At 45.8% G+C, this 23,573-nt stretch overlaps 1 long non-coding RNA gene across 1 annotated transcript in view; it reads left to right on the top strand.

Annotated features, from left to right (window-relative positions):
- The first annotated feature begins 13,253 nt into the window (after positions 1-13,253).
- The window catches only part of LOC141088822 (uncharacterized), a 39,191-nt gene continuing 28,871 nt past the window's right edge, over positions 13,254-23,573 (top strand). The window contains exon 1 of the long non-coding RNA XR_012232070.1: positions 13,254-13,378. This is a non-coding gene — a long non-coding RNA (uncharacterized lncRNA). The remainder of the gene's footprint in view (positions 13,379-23,573) is intronic.

Below are 23,573 nucleotides of genomic sequence, written 5' to 3'. Positions count from 1 at the left end.
TTACGTCCCGGAGACAAGGTATGACTCTCTTCTAAGTACATCTGGTTAAAGATGCCATCCTACAAATTGGGTCCCCGGTTCATCGGACCATTTGAGATCTTGAGACAGATCAATCCAGTCTCGTACAAGCTGAAGTTGCCCACTTCCCTACGTGTGCCTAACTCCTTTCATGTTTCTCTCCTCAAACCAGTAGTTTTGAGTCCCTTCTTTAAGGATCCGGGTACCACTCCTGACCCTGTCTCGGAGGATGATGTTTTTGAGGTAAAACATATCCTGGCCGTAAAAAAAGTAAGGGGTAAGACCTACTACCTGGTGGACTGGAAGGGTTTTGGTCCTGAGGAGAGATCTTGGGAGCCTAGGGAGAACATCCAGGCTCCTCTTCTCCTTAAACGGTTCTACGCAGGCTTGAAAAAGAGGGGGTGTAAAGAGGGGGATACTGTTAGATCCGGTCCCTGTCCTGGCGCTGCGCCCAGGTCTGCCGCTGTTACACCTGGCCCCCGTCCTGGTGCTGTGTCCAGGTCTGCCGCTGCTCTCCATTCTGGGCACTCACCTCAAGCCTCTCATGCTGCTGCTCAGCGTTCTGTTCTCCCTCCTGCCTCCTCCTCCTGGCGCCCTGTGAGGAGATCTCTAGCTAAGGCTATTAGGGCACGCCCGCCAGCTCTCTTGCCTTCTTAAAGGGGCGGTGTGCATTATTCAAAAATGCAATCAACCAATGGCAGCGCACTGGCTGCTATTTCTGGCCTTTCCTCAATAGGGAGAGCGCTGGATCAACGAGTATCTATCATTGCTACATCCGGTTCTCATGCTAACCTGTCTGCGCTGCATCTGCAGTCTCTGTGCATTGTCTAATGCTCTCTGTTTCCACAGCTTATCAGTATCCTGTGTTACCTGTTATATCAGCAACCATCTAGGCCTAAGCCATCCCGTTCCGTCTACAGCCATTCGAGTCCAAGGACTGTGTGAAGGTCACTGGAACCGACTCCTTACCAACTAACCGGATCCAGGACCCAGCGCATTACGGACTCTGCTGTAACTTTTGTTATCCCTTTTGGTCCCGCTGTGACAGCTGCCACGTGTTCGGGGTCTAACAGGAGGTAGCACCTGTGTCCTCCAGGTATTCCATTCTGGCCCTGCCTGAGGGACCTTACTACGGGTACCCGGGGCTCACTAGTCACGCACCCTTCGGAGCCCCCTGGACTGTGGTCCCGAGGTTCCACTTAAAAAATAAAAACGAATGTGAACTTCACCATCTCTGCCTCCGCTTCCATTCGTTACAGAAGGACAGGGCAGAGTCAAAGGTAACTCCGAGGCAGTGGACCTCCGGTATGGGGGAAAGCGTGATGTCATTGTTATAACTAGGTCGGGTAAGGAAGATCTGTGAGATGGGGGAAAGATGATCAGTTCAGATTTGTCCACATTGAGCTTGAGGAAGCGAGAGGAGAAGAAGGAGGATATGGCTGATAGACACTCTGGGATTCTGGACAGCAGAGAGGTGATGTCTGGGCCAGAGAGGTAGATCTGAGTGTCTTCAGCATAAAGATGGTACTGGAATCTGTGGCACTTTATGAGTTGCCCCAGGCCAAGTGTATAGATTGAGAAGAGTAGGGATCCTAAGACAGAGCCTTGGGGGACTCCAACAGAGAGAGGGTGAGATGAGGAGGTGGAGTGGGAGATGCTGAATGTGCGGTTGGAAAGGTATAAGGAGATCCAGGATAGGGCGAGGTCCTTGATGCCAAAGGAGCAGAGGATCTGTAGTAGGAGACAGTGGTCAACTGTGTCGAAAGCAGAGGACAGGTCTAGAAGCAGGAGTATAGAGTATTGTCCGTTTGTTTTGGCTGTAAGTAGGTCATTAGTAATTTTGTTCAGGGCTGTCTCAGTGGAGTGATGTGGGCGGAAACCAGATTGTAGATTGTCAAAGAGCAGGTTAGATGAGAGATGACATAGATTTGAAGGGGACCTCGCAGTTCGTACTTGGCCTCAGTACCATAGACTTAATAGAGCAACTGGGCACAAACTCTACCTCAGTGCCAAGCAAATCCCCCCAGCCATTTTCTTGGGGTACAGGTGACCCTGTAGAGGTGCACCTGAATAATTGGGCTCATAGAGCTCTAATATTTTCAATAGCATCCCGGCCTCCAAACATGGAAAAGGCCACATAGGAAATCACGCATTGTTCCGAAGAATGGAGCCGGCACAGGGTCTCACCACCCAATATGACTGGCCGACCATGGCTGGGCTCCCTCTTCTTAAAGGGTCCCATATCAAAGTAGCTCCAATGATCAACCACAATCCGAGGGAGAACTTGGAAGCAAGTGTTCAGTTTCCCTGCAGCACCTCCAGAGGAAAAATGAAGAATTACATAAGGAAATGAGAGTGCTGTCCTGGTCCTGGACCAGGGAACATCCCTCTCATAAGGCAGAATTCCTAACTAGCGACATAAAAATGGGATTTAACAGGAATCAGAGAGGGTTCAGGCCGTGCACCTGCGCCTTTAACCGTTGCTGTATATGTGGCGCCCCTGAGGCTCAGTCGCCACAGAAGTACTGCACCTTCTCCTAAGGTGTGGTGCCCCACCATCCAGGTGAGTTGGGGGCTCCTGACCACGCTCCAACACTCACACCCCACACAATACAGTAGTTCAGCAAAACCACATTGCGGCTCCTTGCTTAGAGAGAAGCAGAGCACCTTTGGTGGTTCCCTGCTTGGAACACTAGACGTGCTGGGAGGTGGGTGGAGTTGAGAATACATAAAAGAGCGGGATGGTTTAGGATTACAGGTCAGTCAGTCAGTCAGTCAGTGAGTGAGGCTGAGAGAGGAAGCCACTCGGAGAGGAGTGGGGATCCCTGGAAGAGGGATGGAGGAAGGAGTGCTGCAGCTGCCTCAGTGGCCTGAGCCAGCTGGCACGGGAAAGGAGAGAAGGAGAAAGACATTGAACTGAAGCCTGAGCTTCCATAGGAGAGAAAGACAAGTACGGAACATAAGAGTAAAAGGGAACACAGAGGACGTGGGTTAGAGGAAGAACTCTGCCTAGAAGTTCTAAGCGCAAGGCCGGGGCCCAGTCCCCGAGGTTGTATGGACACTAATGGTTCTGCAGCAGACACCGGTGGAGTAGTGGCCTGTAAATGCACTACTCCCATCTAAGACTTGAGGGCACAACAGCAACACGGATAGAGAGCCGGGACTCAGGAGTAGAGAGTCCCCGAAGCAGGCTACAGCTGTCTGCCATACAAGTAGAGTTCTTGGGAACATCTGTCAGGAGAAACTCCAGTGTAACTCAGTACTAGGAGGTCTTCACACTTAAAGGCGTTATAGAGGAGACGTTCAGAAAAGGCACATAAGTTGGCGGAGTGTGGAAGGGAGAATTCCATCTTGCCTGGAGGTTGACTGAGTCCCTGACCCGGAGGACACGGCACAGAAGCGGGCACTACAGACTGTGAGTAAAGCTTTGGAACTACATGCCCTGGTGTCCTCCATTCCTTCCTGCGTCCATCCGCCTGGCACTGCTACATCCCCTGCGCCAAACACTACACCATCTAAATGTCTCCACATCTACACTACCCTGGGACAACAGCCCTGCCTGTGGAGGGCTATACCATCATTGCTGCACCACACCATCTGTCCTAGAGGATCTGTCTGCAGCGTCGGCTTAACACCTCCCTTGCCGAACACCACAGGTGGCGTCACGAACTATTCATCTAACTACATTCTACCATTCACTTCCCCGATTACTTGGGCGCCCAGGGCCACGGTCCGGGTCACCGCTGCTGTGACACATCCCGCTGATACCGGCCCGGTACCGAGTACCCCACAGCCCTGGGAGGGCGACCCATATGAATTCCCTTACAAGGTTTACAAGGGCCCTTCAGAGGGTGCAAATGAAATGCTTGCTGCACATTGCCTGCAGTGCCTGCCTATGTTCTCTCGATGATGGCAGGCTGATTTCTATCTGTCAGGGCCAAGTGGGCAGAAAGCCAGGAAGCCGAGAGGGAAAAAATTAGCTTTTTGGATGCATCTAAAATCATCGCCCTTCTCTCCGAGCCCAGAGCCCCAGCGAGCATCAAAATAACACAAGAGCATTAGAATACATTTTCCATTACCGGGGAGAAGCGGCGGCGGCAGAGAGCGGCTCCTGTAACCTGTACTTATAGCCTGATAAGAAACAACGCAAATTGGACTCTTCATTGAACTGCGAAAGCCGACCTTGGAGGAAGGGGACCCAGATCAATTTCAGCTTAAATGGACTGATTATGTATAGAAGGACAGAAAATGAGTCTGCATGTAACACTCCAAAGACAGATTACAGTCCGAGACACAACAGAGTGAAACAGTGTAATATAATATGCAACGTTCATATAGAGCTAGAGTTACATCCTGTATTATACCCCAGAGCTGCACTCAGTATTCTGCTGGTGCAGTCACTGTGTACATACATTACATTACTGATCCTGAGTTACATCCTGACTATTATACTCCAGAGCTGCACTCACTATTCTGCTGGTGCAGTCACTGTGTACATACATTACATTACTGATCCTGAGTTACATCCTGTATTATACTCCAGAGCTGCACTCACTATTCTGCTGGTGCAGTCACTGTGTACATACATTACATTACTGATCCTGAGTTACATCCTGTATTATACTCCAGAGCTGCACTCACTATTCTGCTGGTGTAGGCACTGTGTACATACATTACTGATCCTGAGTTACATCCTGTATTATACCACAGAGCTGCACTCACTATTCTGCTGGTGCAGTCACTGTGTACATACATTACATTACTGATCCTGAGTTACATCCTGTATTATACTCCAGAGCTGCACTCACTATTCTGCTGGTGCAGTCACTGTGTACATACATTACATTACTGATCCTTAGTTACATCCTATATTATACCCCAGAGCTGCACTCACTATTCTGCTGGTGCAGGCACAGTGTACATACATTACATTACTGATCCTGAGTTACATCCTGTATTATACCCCAGAGCTGCACTCACTATTCTGCTGGTTCAGTCACTGTGTACATGCATTACATTACTGATCCTGAGTTACCTCCTGTATTATACTCCAGAGCTGCACTCACTATTCTGCTGGTGCAGTCACTGTGTACATACATTACTGATCCTGAGTTACATTCTGTATTATACCCCAGAGCTGCACTCACTATTCTGCTGGTGCAGTCACTGTGTACATACATTACATTATTGATCCTGAGTTACATCCTATGTTATACCCCAGAGCTGCACTCACTATTCTGCTGGTGCAGTCACTGTGTACATACATTACATTACTGATCCTGAGTTACATCCTGTATTATACTCCAGAGCTGCACTCACTGTTCTGCTGGTGCAGTCACTGTGTACATACATTACATTACTGATCCTGAGTTACATCCGGTATTATACCCCAGAGCTGCACTCACTATTCTGCTAGTGCAGTCACTATGAACATACATTACATTACTGATCCTGAGTTACTTCCTGTATTCTACTCCAGAGCTGCACTCACTATTCTGCTGGTGCAGTCACTGTGCACATACATTACATTACTGATCCTGAGTTACATCCTGTATTATACCCCAGAGCTGCACTCACTATTCTGCTGGTGCAGTCACTGTGTACATACATTACTGACCCTGAGTTACATCCTATATTATACTCCAGAGCTGCACTCACTATTCTGCTGGTGCAGTCACTGTGTACATACATTACTGATCCTGAGTTACATCCTATATTATACTCCAGAGCTGCACTCACTATTCTGCTGGTGCAGTCACTGTGTACATACATTACTGATCCTGAGTTACATCCTGTATTATACTCCAGAGCTGCACTCACTATTCTGCTGGTGCAGTCACTGTGTACATACATTACTGACCCTGAGTTACATCCTATATTATACTCCAGAGCTGCACTCACTATTCTGCTGGTGCAGTCACTGTGTACATACATTACTGATCCTGAGTTACATCCTATATTATACTCCAGAGCTGCACTCACTATTCTGCTGGTGCAGTCACTGTGTACATACATTACTGATCCTGAGTTAAATCCTGTATTATACCCCAGAGCTGCACTCACTATTCTGCTGGTGCAGTCACTGTGTATATACATTACATTACTGATCCTGAGTTACATCCTGTATTATACCCCAGAGCTGCACTCACTATTCTGCTGGTGCAGTCACTGTGTACATACATTACATTACTTTTACGAGCTCGGCTCTGCTACATTCATGGACTCAGCTCTGCTGTGTTCGGAATATGGGAGCGGGTTTATACTTTGCGTCTGTTTGGAGCTCGTCAGTCAATCCATGAACTGTGTGGGGAAACTTAGGACATAGTGAGTGACGTGTGATGAATTGTGCAGGGATAGTGCGCCCCCCGCAGAGTAGCTGTAGCGCCCCCCGCAGAGGAGCTGTAGTGTATCTACCTGACAGACCGTCACCTGCAATGTCCTTCATCCTCCAGCTGTCAGACAGGATCCATCAGGCCCCTCGCTGGTTAGTGAGATGCCTCCATCTCTGTCTTCCTTTCTCCCACTTCCTAATTAACTTTCCCAGTGACCCGGGTACGAGCCCCCTCTCCCGCTCGGGCGTTGGCAGATTGTGGCGCACTGCGGTGATGGGTTTATAGTTTTTCTCTCATTTACGCTCACAAATCATGCATAAATAATGGGCGAATTTCTCCCTGCACCTGATTGAAGCCCCCTCTTACAGAGACGGCGTGATATCCTCATCTTCATACTTGCAGTGAATGGCTGGAGGGTCTGTTTACTTAAGTGTCTTGCATTAAAGTTTAACCCGCTGCCCTCCGCAGAGGATTGCAGCACACAATGGAGACATGTAATCCCGCGTTGATGGTCCTCGTTCCTGCGAGTGTTTCATTTTTCATCATTAAGTTGCATTGCAAATATTTGGACACAACGTAATCCCCTAATGCCGAAAATTCATTAATCTGCCGTGTAGAAATACTCAGCGGTGGAGGGAGCGCAATATGGGAGATGGAGTGTGAAGCTGTTCACACACAGAGCTTTGGGGACACACAGGCAATCATACACATATCCACACACACACATTATATATATATATATATATATATATATATATATATACACATATATATATATAGTTGTGGCCAAAAGTATTGACACCCCTGCAATTCTGTCAGATAATACTCAGTTTCTTCCTGAAAATGATTGCAAACACAAATTCTTTGTTATTATTATCTTCATTTAATTTGTCTTAAATGAAAAAACACAAAAAGAATTGTCCTAAAGCCAAATTGGATATAATTCCACACCAAACATAAAAAAGAGGGTGGACAAAAGTATTGGCACTGTTCGAAAAATCATGTGATGCTTCTCTAATTTGTGTAATTAACAGCACCTGTAACTTACATGTGGCACCTAACAGGTGTTGGCAATAACTAAATCACACTTGCAGCCAGTTGACATGGATTAAAGTTGACTCAACCTCTGTCCTGTGTCCTTGTGTGTACCACATTGAGCATGGAGAAAAGAAAGAAGACCAAAGAACTGTCTGAGGACTTGAGACACCAAATTGTGAGGAAGCATGAGCAATCTCAAGGCTACAAGTCCATCTCCAAAGACCTGAATGTTCCTGTGTCTACCGTGCGCAGTGTCATCAAGAAGTGTAAAGCCCATGGCACTGTGGCTAACCTCCCTAGATGTGGACGGAAAAGAAAAATTGACAAGAGATTTCAACGCAAGATTGTGCGGATGTTGGATAAAGAACCTCGACTAACATCCAAACAAGTTCAAGCTGCCCTGCAGTCCGAGGGTACAACAGTGTCAACCCGTACTATCCGTCGGCGTCTGAATGAAAAGGGACTGTATGGTAGGAGACCCAGGAAGACCCCACTTCTTACCCCGAGACATAAAAAAGCCAGGCTGGAGTTTGCCAAAACTTACATGAAAAAGCCTAAAACGTTTTGGAAGAATGTTCTCTGGTCAGATGAGACAAAAGTAGAGCTTTTTGGGCAAAGGCATCAACATAGAGTTTACAGGAGAAAAAAAGAGTCATTCAAAGAAAAGAACACGGTCCCTACAGTGAAACATGGCGGAGGTTCCCTGATGTTTTGGGGTTGCTTTGCTGCCTCTGGCACTGGACTGCTTTTCCGTGTGCATGGCATTATGAAGTCAGAAGACTACCAACAAATTTTGCAGCATAATGTAGGGCCCAGTGTGAGAAAGCTGGGTCTCCCTCAGAGGTCATGGGTCTTCCAGCAGGACAATGACCCAAAACACACTTCAAAAAGCACTAGAAAATGGTTTGAGAGAAAGCACTGGAGACTTCTAAGGTGGCCAGCAATGAGTCCAGACCTGAATCCCATAGAACACCTGTGGAGAGATCTAAAAATGGCAGTTTGGAGAAGGCACCCTTCAAATATCAGGGACCTGGAGCAGTTTGCCAAAGAAGAATGGTCTAAAATTCCAGCAGAGCATTGTAAGAAACTCACTGATGGTTACCGGAAGCGGTTGGTCGCAGTTATTTTGGCTAAAGGTTGTGCAACCAAGTATTAGGCTGAGGGTGCCAATACTTTTGTCTGGCCCATGTTTGGAGTTTTGTGTGAAATGATCAATGTTTTGCTTTTTGCTTCATTCTCTTTTGTGCTTTTTCATTTAAGACAAATTAAATGAAGATAATAATACCAAAGAATTTGTGGTTACAATCATTTTCAGGAAGAAACTGAGTATTATCTGACAGAATTGCAGGGGTGTCAATACTTTTGGCCACAACTGTATACACATACACACATACAATATATACACATATCCACACACAATAGATACAAACATACACACATATATAAACACATACATACACACAATCTCATGTACCTACACATACTGTGCCTTAAAATAGTGTTCATATCCCGTGAACATTTACACATTTTTTCATCATGAAAACCAAGGAGCACGCCAGACAGGTCAGGGATAAAGTTGTGGAAGAGATAAATCAGGGTTGGGTTATAAAAAATAGTAGAAGCTCTAAACACCTCATGGTGCACTGTTCAATCTATCAACCAAAAATGGAAGGAGTATAGAACAACTGCAAACCTACCAAGACCTGGCTGTTCACCTACCTTGACATCCCAAGCAAGGAGAACACTAACTAGAAAAGCAGACAAGAGGCCCATGGTCACTGGAGGAGCTGCAGAGATCCGTAGCTCAGATGGGAGAATCTGTCCACAGGACAACTATTAGTTGCATACTCCACAAATCTGCCTTTTATGGAAGAGTGGCTAGAAGAAAGACATTTTTGAAAGCCATAAAAAGTCTCATTTGCAGTTTGCAAAAAAGCCATGTTGGAGACACATTAAGCATGCAGAAGAAGGCGCTCTGCTTAGATGAGATCAAAGTAGAACTTATAGGAGTAAATTTTAAATGCTATGTGTGAAGGAAAACTAACATTTCATAACACCCTGAAAATATCATCACTACCGTCACACATGGTGGTGGAAGCATCATGCTGTGGGGCGGCTTTTTTTAAGCAGGGGCAGGGAAGCTGGTTGGAGTTGATGAGAAAACAGATGGAGTTGAATACTGGGTAATCCTGGAGGAAACCTGTTAGAGGCTTCAAAAGACTTAAGACTGAGGCATAGGTTCACCTTCCAGCAGGACAACGACCCTAAACATCCTGCCAGAGCTATAATGGATGGTTTAGATCAGAGTATATTCCTATACGTCACAAACACTCACTACTTTGTATTGGTATCACATAAAATCCCAATAAAGTACATTTAACCCCTTCACGACCAATGACGCCACATAGGCGTCATGAAACCTGGTTCAAATCTGACCAGTGACGCCTATGTGGCGTCATGACTTCAAAGCCCCCCTGCGGGTCGGGTGACCGGGGTCACTGAAAGGTCACCCGACCCGCAGATACAGGGGGCTTTGTAATTCACCACAGGGGGCGTGCCTTCGCCCCCACGTGGCTACGATCGCTCTGATTGGCTGTTAAAAGTGAAACAGCCAATCAGAGCGATAGTAATATTTCATCAATGAAAATTGATGAAATATTACAATCCAGCCATGTCCGATGCTGCTGTAGCATCGGACATGGCTGGAGACACCGATTCCACCCCCCCCACCGGCGATTGCCCCCCGCAACTGAATGACAGTGGCGATCTGCCGCCGCTGTCATCATCTGCCCCCCTCCCATTCCCTCTGCTCCCCGCCAGCCTCCGATCCCCCCCTCACCCCCCCCCCGGTACCTCCGGTGTCCCCCCGTCCCTCCCGGTGTCCCTCGGGTCCGGTTGATGGGTGCCGCCATCTTTGAAAATGGCGGGCGCATGCGCAGTGCGCCCGCCCGAATCTGCCGGCTGCAGATGCCATTCTTTCATTTTGATCACTCTCACAGTGATCAAAATGAAAGAAAAAGTAAATAAACCCCCCGATTATCACCCCCATAGGTAGGCAGAACTAATAAAATAAAGATAATATTTTTTTTTTTTTTTCCATTAGGGTTAGGGTTAGGGTTGAAAAGAGGGTTAGGGTTAAAAAGAGGGTTAGGGTTAGGGTTGAAAAGAGGGTTAGGGTTGAAAAGAGGGTTAGGGTTAGGGTTGGAAAGAGGGTTAGGGTTAGGATTGGAAAGAGGGTTAGGGTTGGAAAGAGGGTTAGGGTTGGAAAGAGGGTTAGGGTTGGAAAGAGGGTTAGGGTTGGAATTAGGGTTAGGGTTGGAATTAGGGTTAGGGTTGGAATTAGGGTTAGGCTTGTGGTTAGGGTTGGGATTAGGGTTCGGGGTCTGTTGGGGTTAGGGTTATGGTTAGGGTTGGAATTAGGGTTAGGGATGTGTTGGGGTTAGGGCTGTGGTTAGGGGTGTGTTGGGGTTAGGGCTGGAGTTAGAATTGAGGGGTTTCCACTGTTTAGGCACATCAGGGGGTCACCAAACGCGACATGGTGCAACCACTGATTCCAGCCAATTTTGCGTTCAAAAAGTTAAACGGTGCTTCCTCCCTTCCAAGCCCCGACGTGTGCCCAAACAGTGGTTTACCCCAACATATGGGGTATCAGCGTACTCAGGAAAAATTGCACAACAACTTTGGGGGTCTAATTTCTCCTGGTACCCTTGGGAAAATAAAAAATTGGGGGCTAAAAAAATATTTTTGTGGAAAAATTTTTTTTTTATAATTTTCACGTCTCTGCATTATAAACTTCTGTGAAGCACTTGGGGGTCCAAAGTGCTCCCCAGGCATCTAGATAAGTTACTTGGGAGGTCTAGTTTCCAAAATGGGGTCACTTGTGGGGGGTTTCTATTGTTTAGGCACATCAGGGGCTCTGCAAACGTAATGACGACCGCAGACCATTCCATCAAAGTCTGCACTTCAAAACGCCACTACTTCCATTCCGAGCCCTTACGTGTGCCCAAACAATAGTTCCCCCCCATATATGGGGTACCAGCGTACTCAGGACAAACTGGACAACAAGATTTGTGGTCCAATTTCTCCTGTTAGCCTTGTGAAAATTAAAAATAGCATGCTAAAAATCATTTTTGAGGAAAAAAAATTATTTTTTATTTTCACTGCTCTGTGTTATAAACTTTTGTGAAGCACTTGGGGGTTCAAAGTGCTCCCTACACGTCTAGATAAGTTCCTTAGGGGGTCTAGTTTCCAAAATGGGGTCACTTGTGGGGGAGCTCCAATGTTTAGGTGCACAGGGGCTCTCCAAATGCAACATGGTGTCCGATAACGATTGGAGCTAATTTTCCATTCAAAAAGTCAAATGGTGCTCCTTGCCTTCCGGGCCATGCCGTGCACCCAAACAGTGGTTTATGACCACATATGAGGTATCTGTGCACTCAGGAGAAATTGCTCAACAAATTTTAGGATCCATTTTATCCTGTTGCCCATGTGAAAATGAAAAAACTGAGGCTAAAAGAAAATTTTTGTGAAAAAAAGTGTTTTGTTTTTTTTTACAGATCAATTTGTGAAGTACCTGGGGGTTCAAAGTGATCACTATGCATCTAGATAAGTTCCTTGGGGGGTCTAGTTTCCAAAATGGGGTCACTTGTGGAGGAGCTCCAATGTTTATGCACACAGGGGCTCTCCAAACACGACATGGCAACCGCTAAATATTCCAGCATATTTTCCATTCAAAAAGTCAAATGGCGCTCCTTCCCTTCTGAGCCGTGCCGTGCGCCCAAACAGTGGTTTATGACCACATATGAGGTATCGTTGTACTCCGGAGAAATTGCCCAACAAATTTTAGCATCCATTTTATCCTGTTTCCCATGTGAAAATGAAAAAATTGATGCTAAAAGAAAATTTTTGTTGGAAAAATTAAAATGTCCATTTTTTCTTTCCACATTGCTTTAGTTCCTGTGAAACACCTGAAGGGTTAATAATCTTCTTGAATGTAGTTTTGAGTAGCTTGAGGGGTGCAGTTTTTAGAATGGTGTAACTTTTGGGTATTTTCTGCCATATAGACCCCTCAAAGTGACTTCAAATGTGAGGTGGTCCCTAAAAAAATGGTTTTGTAAATTTTATTGTAAAAATGAGAAATCGCTGGTCAACTTTTAACCCTTATAACTTCCTAACAAAAAAATATTTTGTTTCCAAAATTGTGCTGATGTAAAGTAGACATATGGGAAATGTTATTTATTAACTATTTTGTGTCACATAACTCTCTGGTTTAACAGAATAAAAATTCAAAATTTGAAAATTGGAAATTTTCCAAATTTTCACCAAATTTCTGATTTTTTGACAAATAAACGCAAAAATTATCAACCTAAATTTACCACTAACATGAAGCCCAATATGTCACGAAAAAACAATCTCAGAATCGCTAGGATCCATTGAAGCGTTCCTGAGTTATTACCTCATAAAGGGACACTGGTCAGAATTGCAAAAAATGGCCTGGTCATTAAGGTCAAAATAGGCTGGGTCATGAAGGGGTTAAGCTTATGGGTGTAACGACTTATTTAATACTTTAGTTACTACGAATGAGCACAGGTTTTTTTTCTTGCAGTCCTATGTAAAACAACCCGTTGGGACGCTTTGCATGCAATAATTAAGCAGCTCTGCTTGATCCGTGTTTTGTGGTCTGCAGTGGGGTAGTGGGCAGCTGAGGTCGGCAGGCCGCCTGCCCTGTGTACCCCAGTGACTGTAATGCAGGTGGTGGTGCGGCGGAGGGGACGAGCACCTGTCAGCATCTCCTGCAAACGACCTTGACAAGTGCACTGCCCACTCCAGGCTGGAGGAAGGAGCGCCGCACTTGACATTAATATCCACCCACTTATCCCGCCAAGTGTTTCCTATATTCCCGGCCTATGTTTTGCACTCATAGAAAAAAAAACACTGGAGAATGGAAGAAGCCGCTTCCTCCAGCGAGATCATTAGGAGCCATTGTGCAGGTAATTATCCCCGAGCTCCTTCAACAATTGTAAGCTGATGGGGTGGGGAGGGCGACAACAGACCGGCGGAGCGGAGAAATGTTTGGGCTTTTTTTTTTTGTTGTTTAAATAGAGATGAGGTCACTAATGCCCCCCCAAAAAAATTCATGTGTACCTGGCGAAGCGAGGGAGGGGGCGCAGCATGGAGAAAAGGAACAGCTGGGCACAGATATGGCAGAATCCCGGGCATCTGCGCCAGCTCCACATTCGGCAGCTCGTCCTGCTGGACACAATCCACTCTCATTACTCATTATCCGGCCTGCTGATTCTGCAAGAAAAGGTGTTTCTGATTATTAATATCCTTTACTTTACCCCTAAATTGCATCTCGCAGCACTTTACAGCCCGGTTTATTTCCATCCCTCTAATAATATGCTTGGCGAGCAAAGATGAGGGCATAAAATTAGCCGCTCGTTTACAGAGGACTTGGTCTAACCGGAATAATCTCTCTGCGTCCAACAAAAAAAACATTACCAGGAAAAAAAAAGACAAATATGGATGACTGTATAGCGTGCGTCCCATATATACCCATATATATAATAAAACTTAATCTATGGGGAGTTTGCAACTTTCTTTTACACTTAGTCCTATTATTTTCACCATTTCAATATCTCTGCTTGCTGTCGTTAAATGAAGGCATTAATGTTTTACCCAGCATGCACCTCTGATGTTACAGCTCTCCGCCCCCTTTTAGGGCAGCCCGGGCGGCTGCAGCACACCAGCTGAGTACTGAGCTAGTGCAACATCCTGTCTACGATGTCCTGATACTACTTGACCAATTCGGCTCTGCTTAAGCATTGGGCTCTGCTAACTTCCAAATTGTGACCCTTGACAAACTATTCTCTGCTACTCAACACACTCAGATCTGCTATACCCAGGTGCCTACTGTATCTGCACACTAAGCTCTGCTGTACCAAGGTGCCTTTTTATATCATGTCTCTACTGGTCCAAGATATCTGTCCACACACTGACTCTGCAGTACCAGAGTACCTGAGAACCAGGAGAAAAAGGAGTCACAAGTGATATGTGTATAAAAGGTAGTACAAATTTTATTCAAGTTTATAAAATCACAGAAAAAGTCACAATACTCAATATAGTCCCAGACAATACAGACAGGAAAATGTGAAGGAAACTAATAGCCAATAGTAATAACAAGGGAAGTCCCCAATACAAGTAAGCAGCAGGCTTACCAGGATAGAATGACCACAAAGAGGAGGTTTCCTCGCCAGATATCCGCCCCCGACGCGCGTTTCACTGGCACACAACGCCGCTTTATCAAGGGGATCCTTGGCTACACTATGGGCTTTTCTTGGGTGCTATTGCTAATGGGAATATCAATTGTCCCTCACATCTGATAAGTATACTATGCGGAGGTTTCCTTCCGATTTTCCTGTCTGTATTGTCTGGGACTATATTGAGTATTGTGACTTTTTGTGTGATTTTATAAACTTGAATAAAATTTGTACTACCTTTTTTACACATATCACTTGTGACTCCTTTTTCTCCTGGTTCTCTATGCTTAATGGAGTTGGTGTAGATTTTCCAATAGGGTGAATCACCACTTGGTGTGCCCCCTTTTTGTTTTTGTGTTATAATATGCAGCTGGAGGTGTTATCAGTACCAGAGTACTTGTCTGTATACTCAGCTCTGCTTTTCCAAGTTGCCTGTCGACACTCTCGATTCTGCTTTTCTAAGGCACCCCTCCAGCATATCGAGCTCTGCGACTCCACGACACTCCGAGTGCTGACCTGCATATCCAGCTTTGCAAGTCCACAACACTCCGAGTGCTGACCTGAAATACCCAGCTCTGCTGTTCCCCGTGCTGTAAATGCAAAGCAAATTAGAAAGTTGCAGAACTTTTATTCTAAAGGTTAAAAAAGTAAAGTATCAATAATTTAAAAAGTAACAAAGTTCCAGGCCCTGACGGTTTCCCAATAGAATATTACAAAACATTTCAAAAAGACCTTGTCCCATATCTAACAAATACTCTAAATTTCATAAAGTCAAGAGGTGTGTGTAGTGCAGACATGCTGAGGGCCACAAGAGTGGTAATTCCTAAGCCGGACAAAGACTCCACAAAAATTGAAAACTACAGACCCATATCCCTTCTGAATGCAGATATTAAAATTTATGCAAAAGTATTAGCGGAGAGGGTGCAGAATATTATTCCTTGCCTTATACACCCTGATCAGGTGGGTTTTGTAAAACATAGACAAACCTCTGACAGTTCTAGAAGCGTTCTGCACCATATACATTTATGCAATAAGAAAAAAATTCCCAGTCTGTTTATAGCCCTTGATGCCGAGAAGGCTTTCGAACGTGTCAATTGGGCTTATGCTTTCGCAGTACTTGAAAGGATGGGTTTTGGTGGGGAGATGATAAAGGGAATTCGGGCTCTTTATTCTCAGCTGTCTGCCTCTGTACTGGTCAATAGCACCATGTCTGAAAAATTCTTTATAACAAATGGGACAAGACAGGGTTGCCCCCTGTCCCCAATTATTTTCATCCTGAGTCTGGAGCCACTGGCTCAAATGATAAGGGAGTCGGATGGGGTGCGGGGTATACGGCTGGGAGATTCAGAGCATAAAATAAATCTATATGCAGACGACATCATCCTCACATTGACAGACCCTGTCGCCTCTCTGAAACAGACTTGGGACATCATAGATCTGTTTGGATCGGTTTCATATTACAAGCTTAATATAAAGAAGACTAATGTTTTGTCACTTTTGATTCCAGCACCCATTAAGCAACAATTAAGAGACAGATACCCTTTTAATTAGGACTGTACTAAGATCCCATATCTCGGAATATGGCTCACAGGTAATCTTACACACGGGCGAAGTGAACACTGAATGTCTTTTACGGTCTCTCGAGCTCAAGTTGGGAGAACTGTCAAAAACCCCGGCCACTTGGATGGGTAGAATAGTTCTGTATAAAATGTTCTGCCTCCCAAAGGTACTGTTTTTCTATAGAAATGTACCTTTACCTCTCTCAAAGCAGTCTATACAGAAACTCACCTATCAAATGAATAAATTTATATGGAATAACCAAAAATCTAGAGTGAGGAAACACACCTTACTCAAATCCAAAGAAAATGGTGGGATAGCCCTCCCAGATCTAGAGGCATACTATTTTGCCACCATGGCTGAGATAACAAAAATGTGGTTTACGGGGCGGACCGGGATGGGGTGGCCAGAAATTGAGAGAAATCTGATGCCTAACAAAGAGCCACTACTATACACAGGGGCGTATCTAGGGGGGGGGCAACCGGGGCAGTTGCCCCGGGCGCAGCCGGCAGGGGGCGCAGTCCGGGCCGGAATGCAGCGGTCAGCAGTGTCCTCCCTGGCGGCTGCATTCTGCCGCCCCCCCGGCCTGAGAGTCGGCGGTTCTCTGTGTCAGCTGTCAAGCTGACAGCAGGCGCAGAGAAGGTGCGCGTGCCGGCTCCCAGGGAACAATTGTACTGACGTCTGTATAGACGCCAGTACAATTACGGTTGAGGCTAAATCATCCGCAGCTTCCTCCTGTCTGCTCTGCTGCTCTATGGAGGAAGAGGCGCCGCCCCTTCTGGTCACATGGGCATGACGTCAGCAGAGGTCCTTTAGCCGACTTGGATTTAGCCTCTACCGAACGCTCAGCACTGGTGGTAAGTGTGCTCCAATGTGGAGCTGAAGAAACCACCGAAGATGGGGGGTGTTAATGTGTGGCAATGGGGTTAATGAGTGGTGATGGGGTTAATGTATGGGGGGGTTAATGAGTGGAGATGAAGTTAATGTGGGGATGGGGATTAATGTGTGGGGATGGGGGTTAATGAGTGGAGATGGGGGTTAATGAGTGGAGATGGGGGTTACTGTGTGGGTGTAAAGGGGATGGGGTTAATGAGTGGGGATGGGGGTTAATGTGTGGGGATGGAATTAATTTGTGGAGGGTTAATGAGTGGGGATGGAATTAATGTCTGGGGGGTTAATGAGTGGGGGATTTGGAGTGGGGGAGTACATAATGTGTTGGGGGATTTGGGAGTATGGATGGGGGGGTTAATGAGTGGGGATGGAATTAATGAGTAGGGATGGGAGTTATTGTTTGGGGGGGTTAATGAGTAGGGATGGGGTTAATATGTGGGGGATTTGGAATGGGGGGTACATAATGTGTGGGGGGATTTGGGAGTGGGGATGGGAGTTATTTAATGTGTGGGGGATTTGGAGTGGGGATGGGGGTTAATGAGTGGGGATGGGGTTAATGTGTGGGGGATTTGGAGTGGGGGGGACGCCGAACCAAATTCTTGCCCCGGGTGCCAGGAAGCCTAGATACCCCTCTGACTATACATATCTTATTTTCTCTTGCGCAAGAAAGAGATTCCAAATATAGAGAACCCAATACTTAGGGCTTCAATAATTTGCTGGACACATCTGTGCAGGAGGAAATTTAATGCCTACCCTCACTCGACTAAACAGTTGAGAATTCCTTTTTTGTCGCCTGTCAGAATCTCTTTGAGACCATTGTTTGACAGCTGGACAAAATTCTCCATCACTTTTGTTGATGATTTACTTGACAATAATAGAGTCATACCTTTTGAACTGGTTAAAACCAAGTTTGGAGTCCCCAATACTGAGTACATGACATATCTCCTGCTCAAAGAGGAGTATAGTAATTATAAGAAATACTTTTGTGGAGTAGTCATGATTAATCATACTATTCACAATTTTTTAATTAACACACCTCCCAGCCACAAGAGTTTCTGAAAACCTTTATACAATATTCTAACCAACAAATACACCTTTTCCAATAAAGGATGTTTTGAAAAGTGGGAAACCACTCTACAGAAACAAATACAAATTCCTCAATGGACAACATCATTTAAAATAGCGGCAAAAGCCACAAAATGTATGAATATTCTTGAGACTCATTATAAGCTGGTCCATAGATACTATCTCACTCCGAATAGACTCAGACACTTTGGAGGGGGAGGATCTGGACTATGCTGGCGCGGTTGTGGTTCACAAGCCGACTTGCTTCACGTGTTTTGGGGATGCCCTATCTTAAAAGTATATTGGCTCAAGGTTTTTCATCTAATCTCGATTATATGTAACTGGCGTGTCCAACCATACCCAGCTCTAGCCTTGTTACTCATTGGAATTTATAGGTTTAAAAAAGAAAAATTTCTGGTCGCTCATATTCTAATGTCTGCTGTGTATCTAATAGCGAAAGGTTGGAACAACATGCAACCACCTGATGTTGTTACATTGATTATGTTGGTCGATAAACATTACACATATGAAAAAATTCATTATATTAATAATCTATCGATAAAACTATTTGGAGATAGATGGAATAAATGGATAGAACTTAAATCTAAAATAGAAGATGCTTTTATATCCTGAACCCTTTTTTTCTTCTTTCATTTGCATCGTGTTTAAGAACTTCATAGTTCCAGATGCCTGCCGGTGTTCCTACAGTTGCCTATTGGTTGTTTTGTTTATTGTTGACTACATTCATCTCAAGTGTCGTTGTTCTTGATACATGTTGAAAAATACTATATTGTATTGCATTGATATACAATGTTCTAAATGCCATATAGAAATGACTCACACTATATGAATGTGACGACTCCTGGAGTGGACCCTCTGGGTCGTGACACCAACCCTCCCAGGGCGAGCTGACCTAGTAAAGACCACCCCCTATACAGGGAGTGTCAGGGGCAAGCCCCAGGGGGTGAGGTACCACGACTGCTGGCACCAGGCTGCCGGCTCACAGGAGACACGAGTGGGTGAGTGTGTCTGCAGGAACGTGTAAAGCGTGGACACGGGAACATGTGGTATACAGAGACTTCGTACGTCCGGGTGTGAGTGAAGCAGGATGCGTGCGAGGAGCACGTCAGAGCACTGAGTCAGGCCGCAGGTGTGCCAGGAGGTGTAACAGAGTACAGGAGCAGGGTGTGTGCCAGAGGGCACAACTGAGCATAAGACAGAGCGCAGGATTGGTACGTGTGCCATGAGGCACAACAGAGTAAGAGACTGAGTACAGGATCAGAGCAGGTGCCAGGAGGCACAACAGAGTATGAGACAAAGCACAGGGTCCGAGTGTGTGCCAGGAGGCACAACTGAGTATAAGACAGAGCACGGAATCAGAGTGTGTGCCAGGAGACACAACTGAGTATAAGACAGAGCACGGAATCAGAGTGTGTGCCAGGAGGCACAACTGAGGATGAGACAGAGTACAGGGTAAGAGCGTGTGCCAGGAGGCACAACCGAGTATGAGACAGAGTACAGGGTCAGAGCATGTGCCAGGAGGCACAACCGAGTACGAGACAGAGCACAGGGTCAGAGCGTGTGCCAGGAGGCACAACCGAGTACAAAGCAGAGTGCAGATTCAGAGCGTGTGCCAAAAGGCACAACAGAGTGCAAGGCAGGGGACCTGAATACAGCGCACAGCCAGGCAGGGACACGGCAGACCAAGCCAGGAAGCACAACAATAATCAGGCACCTCCCCTAGGGGGAGGTCGTCTGATATAGCACATGACTACTACTGGTTCCGGGTCAGGACCTAGCCAGAAAGCACATGACCACTACAGGTTCCGGGTCAGGTCCTCCATTACCATAGAGAGGACCGAGCCCTACACAGCACTGACAGGAGCGCGCAAGCGCAAACGTGACATGTAGGAGGAGACCCGGGGACGAGAGCTGCGCATGCGCACCCGACGGGACCCCCGGAGTGACCGCGGCTCCGGAAGAGATGACGTCGGGACCGAGGTCCCGCCCCCAGGTGAGCACGGCGTGACAATGAATGTATGTTTCACATTTCTGTTATCTTGAAAACTTTAATAAAAACATTGTTTAAGAAAAAGTAAAGTATCTAAAGGGAGTAAATATTTAGGTATCGTTTGTTGGAAGTGGTGCAAGATGCCCCCAGTCAGACAATGGTCTCAGTGCCCATGGGCCATACACCTAATTGAAAGGTTTGAGAAAGGGTTAAAGCAGCCATGCCCTTAGAGTTGGAATATTCCAGGTTTATAGTTGTGGACTGTCTCCCACAGTGGTAGGTGGTCGTACTTAGTGACTCTCCTCTATTATGTCCCCTCTTTCACTTCTATGATGTTCACATGACCCAATAGGGCATTTGAAAAAAAAGTGTGATGCACCTCAGGGGCAGGGTTTTCTCTCAGCCCAGGTCTAACGTAAATTACTGAACTCTAAGAATGGTGAGAAATATGCAAATGTCAGTTTTAAGAGCGTTCTGAGCCAATCAGAGGCCTTGAATGTTCACATCTCATTTTAATGGCTCCTCAGGGGAGGGACTAATCTGATTTGTGATCTGATTTAAAGAGATATCTATTAAGGAATGTGGCATACTGTTAGGATTTACATCACTTTATGATCTGCAGAGCTTAAACTTTAAAGATCCCCAGGATCCTGAGAATAAATAAGGGCACCGCTGGGCAGGGAAGCTTAGAAGGGGACACAATTTAAAATCAGCTCTAGGGTTCCTTTCTTCTTAGGACTGGTGGGGTCCCAGTGATCGGACCCCTATAATCACAAGATCCCTGTAAGTGAAGTGTGTAACTTCTTACAAACTGTTGGTGGAGACTTTGAAAGGGGCCCCTAGAGAAACAGAGGGGCCCCATCCAGGTTGGGTGGTAACTACCTTCAATCTGACATTATATCTATCGTGATACTGTGACGAGGACTTTCTGAGGAGGGATTTTTGTCCAGCGGCTCCTGAGAGGCCCCCAATTGGTATCTTTGCCTAAAGAATATTTTAATTTAATTCTACCATTTCTCTATAAGAGAAACTAGAACAGAACAAAAGGAAAAAATAGATTTTCTGCTGTATCTTACAGTAAAACCCTTTCACAAGTGCATTTCAGACCTCGGCCGGGGCCGCTGGATGCTTCAAAATGACCCACAGGTCAAACACAAGCCGCAGAGTGTTAACAGGAAGGCAGCGGAGGTCACGCTTTCTATAAACAGGCGAGCAGTCGGCTTCTCTCCTCTCTTTTGCCGTCAGATCGGAGTTTGTTGTTTATTTCAGGCTGGAAAATCAGAGAAAATCATTTTACCAACTCTGCAACGTTGAAACGCTAGTGGGGGTGCGGAGAAGCAATGTGCATGGCTGCACGTACCCTATAAATAACCGCTGGCCAAGTGCAGCCAATCACCCCAAACACAAGAGAGGGGCATTGGGTGCCAGGCAGTGCCTAGTGTCAGGATGGACATACATGCGCCCCCTAGGGGTTGAATAAGGAGCTCCTAGACCCTCACTCCTAATTGCCTCTCTGGAGACACCAGTATAATAGACACATTTCTCTCGCTGTTAGTGCAGTTTTCTCATATAAAGCTGTCTCTGCTTACAAGTTTGGAGAGTGTGACGTGTGGACCAGTAATGCAGCCATGCCGCCTGCCCGAACTGTCAATCATCAGAAGTGCACTGCTCCTTACACAAACTAGGAGCCAGGGAACTGTGCACTGATGAAGAGAGGATCCTGAGTAAAAAAAAAAAACAAGAGCAGATCTTTAGACATTCCAAATTTTCTCCCCAAAAATTATGCAAGTCTCAATAATGCAAAGCCTCTAAGTCCCTGGAAAATACATGTATAACACTTGGAGGTCTCCTAGGACTGTATTGAACTCCATCTGAACTCTTTAAGGACACAAAAAATTAGGACAGAGGGGTATAGTGCTGCCTTTCTTGTTTGTGAAGTGGGACAAATGAAAAAAACACTGTTAATCAGGTGATGTTACTGCAGTATATCACAAATTAATCAATTTACAGTCACACTGACTCTGAAGCTACAGAACCTCTCTATTAACAATCACACTGACTCTTCAGATACAGAACCTCTCTATTAACATTCACACTGACTCTTCTGCTACAGCACCTCCATATTCACAGTCACACTGACTCTGTAGCTACAGAACCTCCCTATTCAGAGTCCCACTGACTCTGCAGCTACAGCACCTCCCTATTCAGTCACACTAAGGCTAGGTTCACATAGCGTTAACCAGCCCTATCAATGCATAGCATTAACGGGCTGTGTTAACGCTATAGCATAACGCGATATGCGTTATGCTATACCGCTAGCACTGATGATTCATCAGTGCTAGCTGTGACATGCTATACCGCTAGCACTGATGAATCATCAGCACTAGCTGTGACGGAGTCTCAGACACTACAGGCCGCGTCCGAGGCTCCGTCAGTGCTTAACGGCACATTGCAAACGCGTGCCACTTTAGGCATACGTCGCGATGCGCCACATAATGGTGGTGTTTGGCAGCGTTAAGGGACTGCGTTACACCACGTTAAACCGTGGTGTAACACAGTCCGTTAAACAAACTGCCATAGTGCAGTGAGAACCTGGCCTAACTCTGCAGGTCAAACACCTCCTTATTTATAGTCACACTGACTCTGCAGCTACAGCACTTCCCTATTCACAATCACACTGACTCTGCAGCTACAGCACTTCCCTATTCACAATCACACTGACTCTGCAGCTAGAGCATCTTCCTATTCACAGTCACACGAACTCTGCAGGCCCAGCACCTCCCTATTTATTGTCACATTGACTCTGCACCTACAGCACCTCACTATTTAGTCATACTGACTATGCAGGTCCAGCACCTCCATATTCACAGTCACACTGACTCTGCAGCTACAGTACCTCCCTATTCACAGTCACACTGGCTTTGCAGCTGCAGCACCTCCCTATTTATAGTCACACTGACTCTGCAGCACCTTCCAAACTGAGGACTAAGAGCACTACACGTGTTCAAAACGCGTCCAGTTATCTAGGACATTCCTTCCTCCAGTATACACTGGTTATCTAGCAGCTTATTACCTTTTAATTTGTTTCAATAAAGATTTTGGATTTTATCTCCGGAGCTGGATACCTTCTTTTTTCACAAGCACCTCCCTATTTATAGTCACACTGACTCTGCAGCACCTCCCTACTGACAGTCTTATAACTCTGCAGGTCCAGCACTTTCCTATCACTTGAATCTTTTTGTTAACTTTCACAGACACAAACTACCATTCCCAATCTGCTTCAGCATTGCAGTAGTATATCTTAGGTATTTTTCTATCCCTTTGTGGAATAAGCTGTGCATTAGGACCTTCAATTCCTACAATGTAAAGTCCTAAAATGACGTTACTTGGCCGTCCACTATC

This window comes from Dendrobates tinctorius, unplaced genomic scaffold (genome assembly GCF_039654945.1).
Source record: "Dendrobates tinctorius isolate UK_male_01 unplaced genomic scaffold, ASM3965494v1 ptg000041l, whole genome shotgun sequence".
NCBI classification, from domain to species: domain Eukaryota; kingdom Metazoa; phylum Chordata; class Amphibia; order Anura; family Dendrobatidae; genus Dendrobates; species Dendrobates tinctorius.
This window is presented reverse-complemented; position numbering and strand designations above follow the sequence as displayed.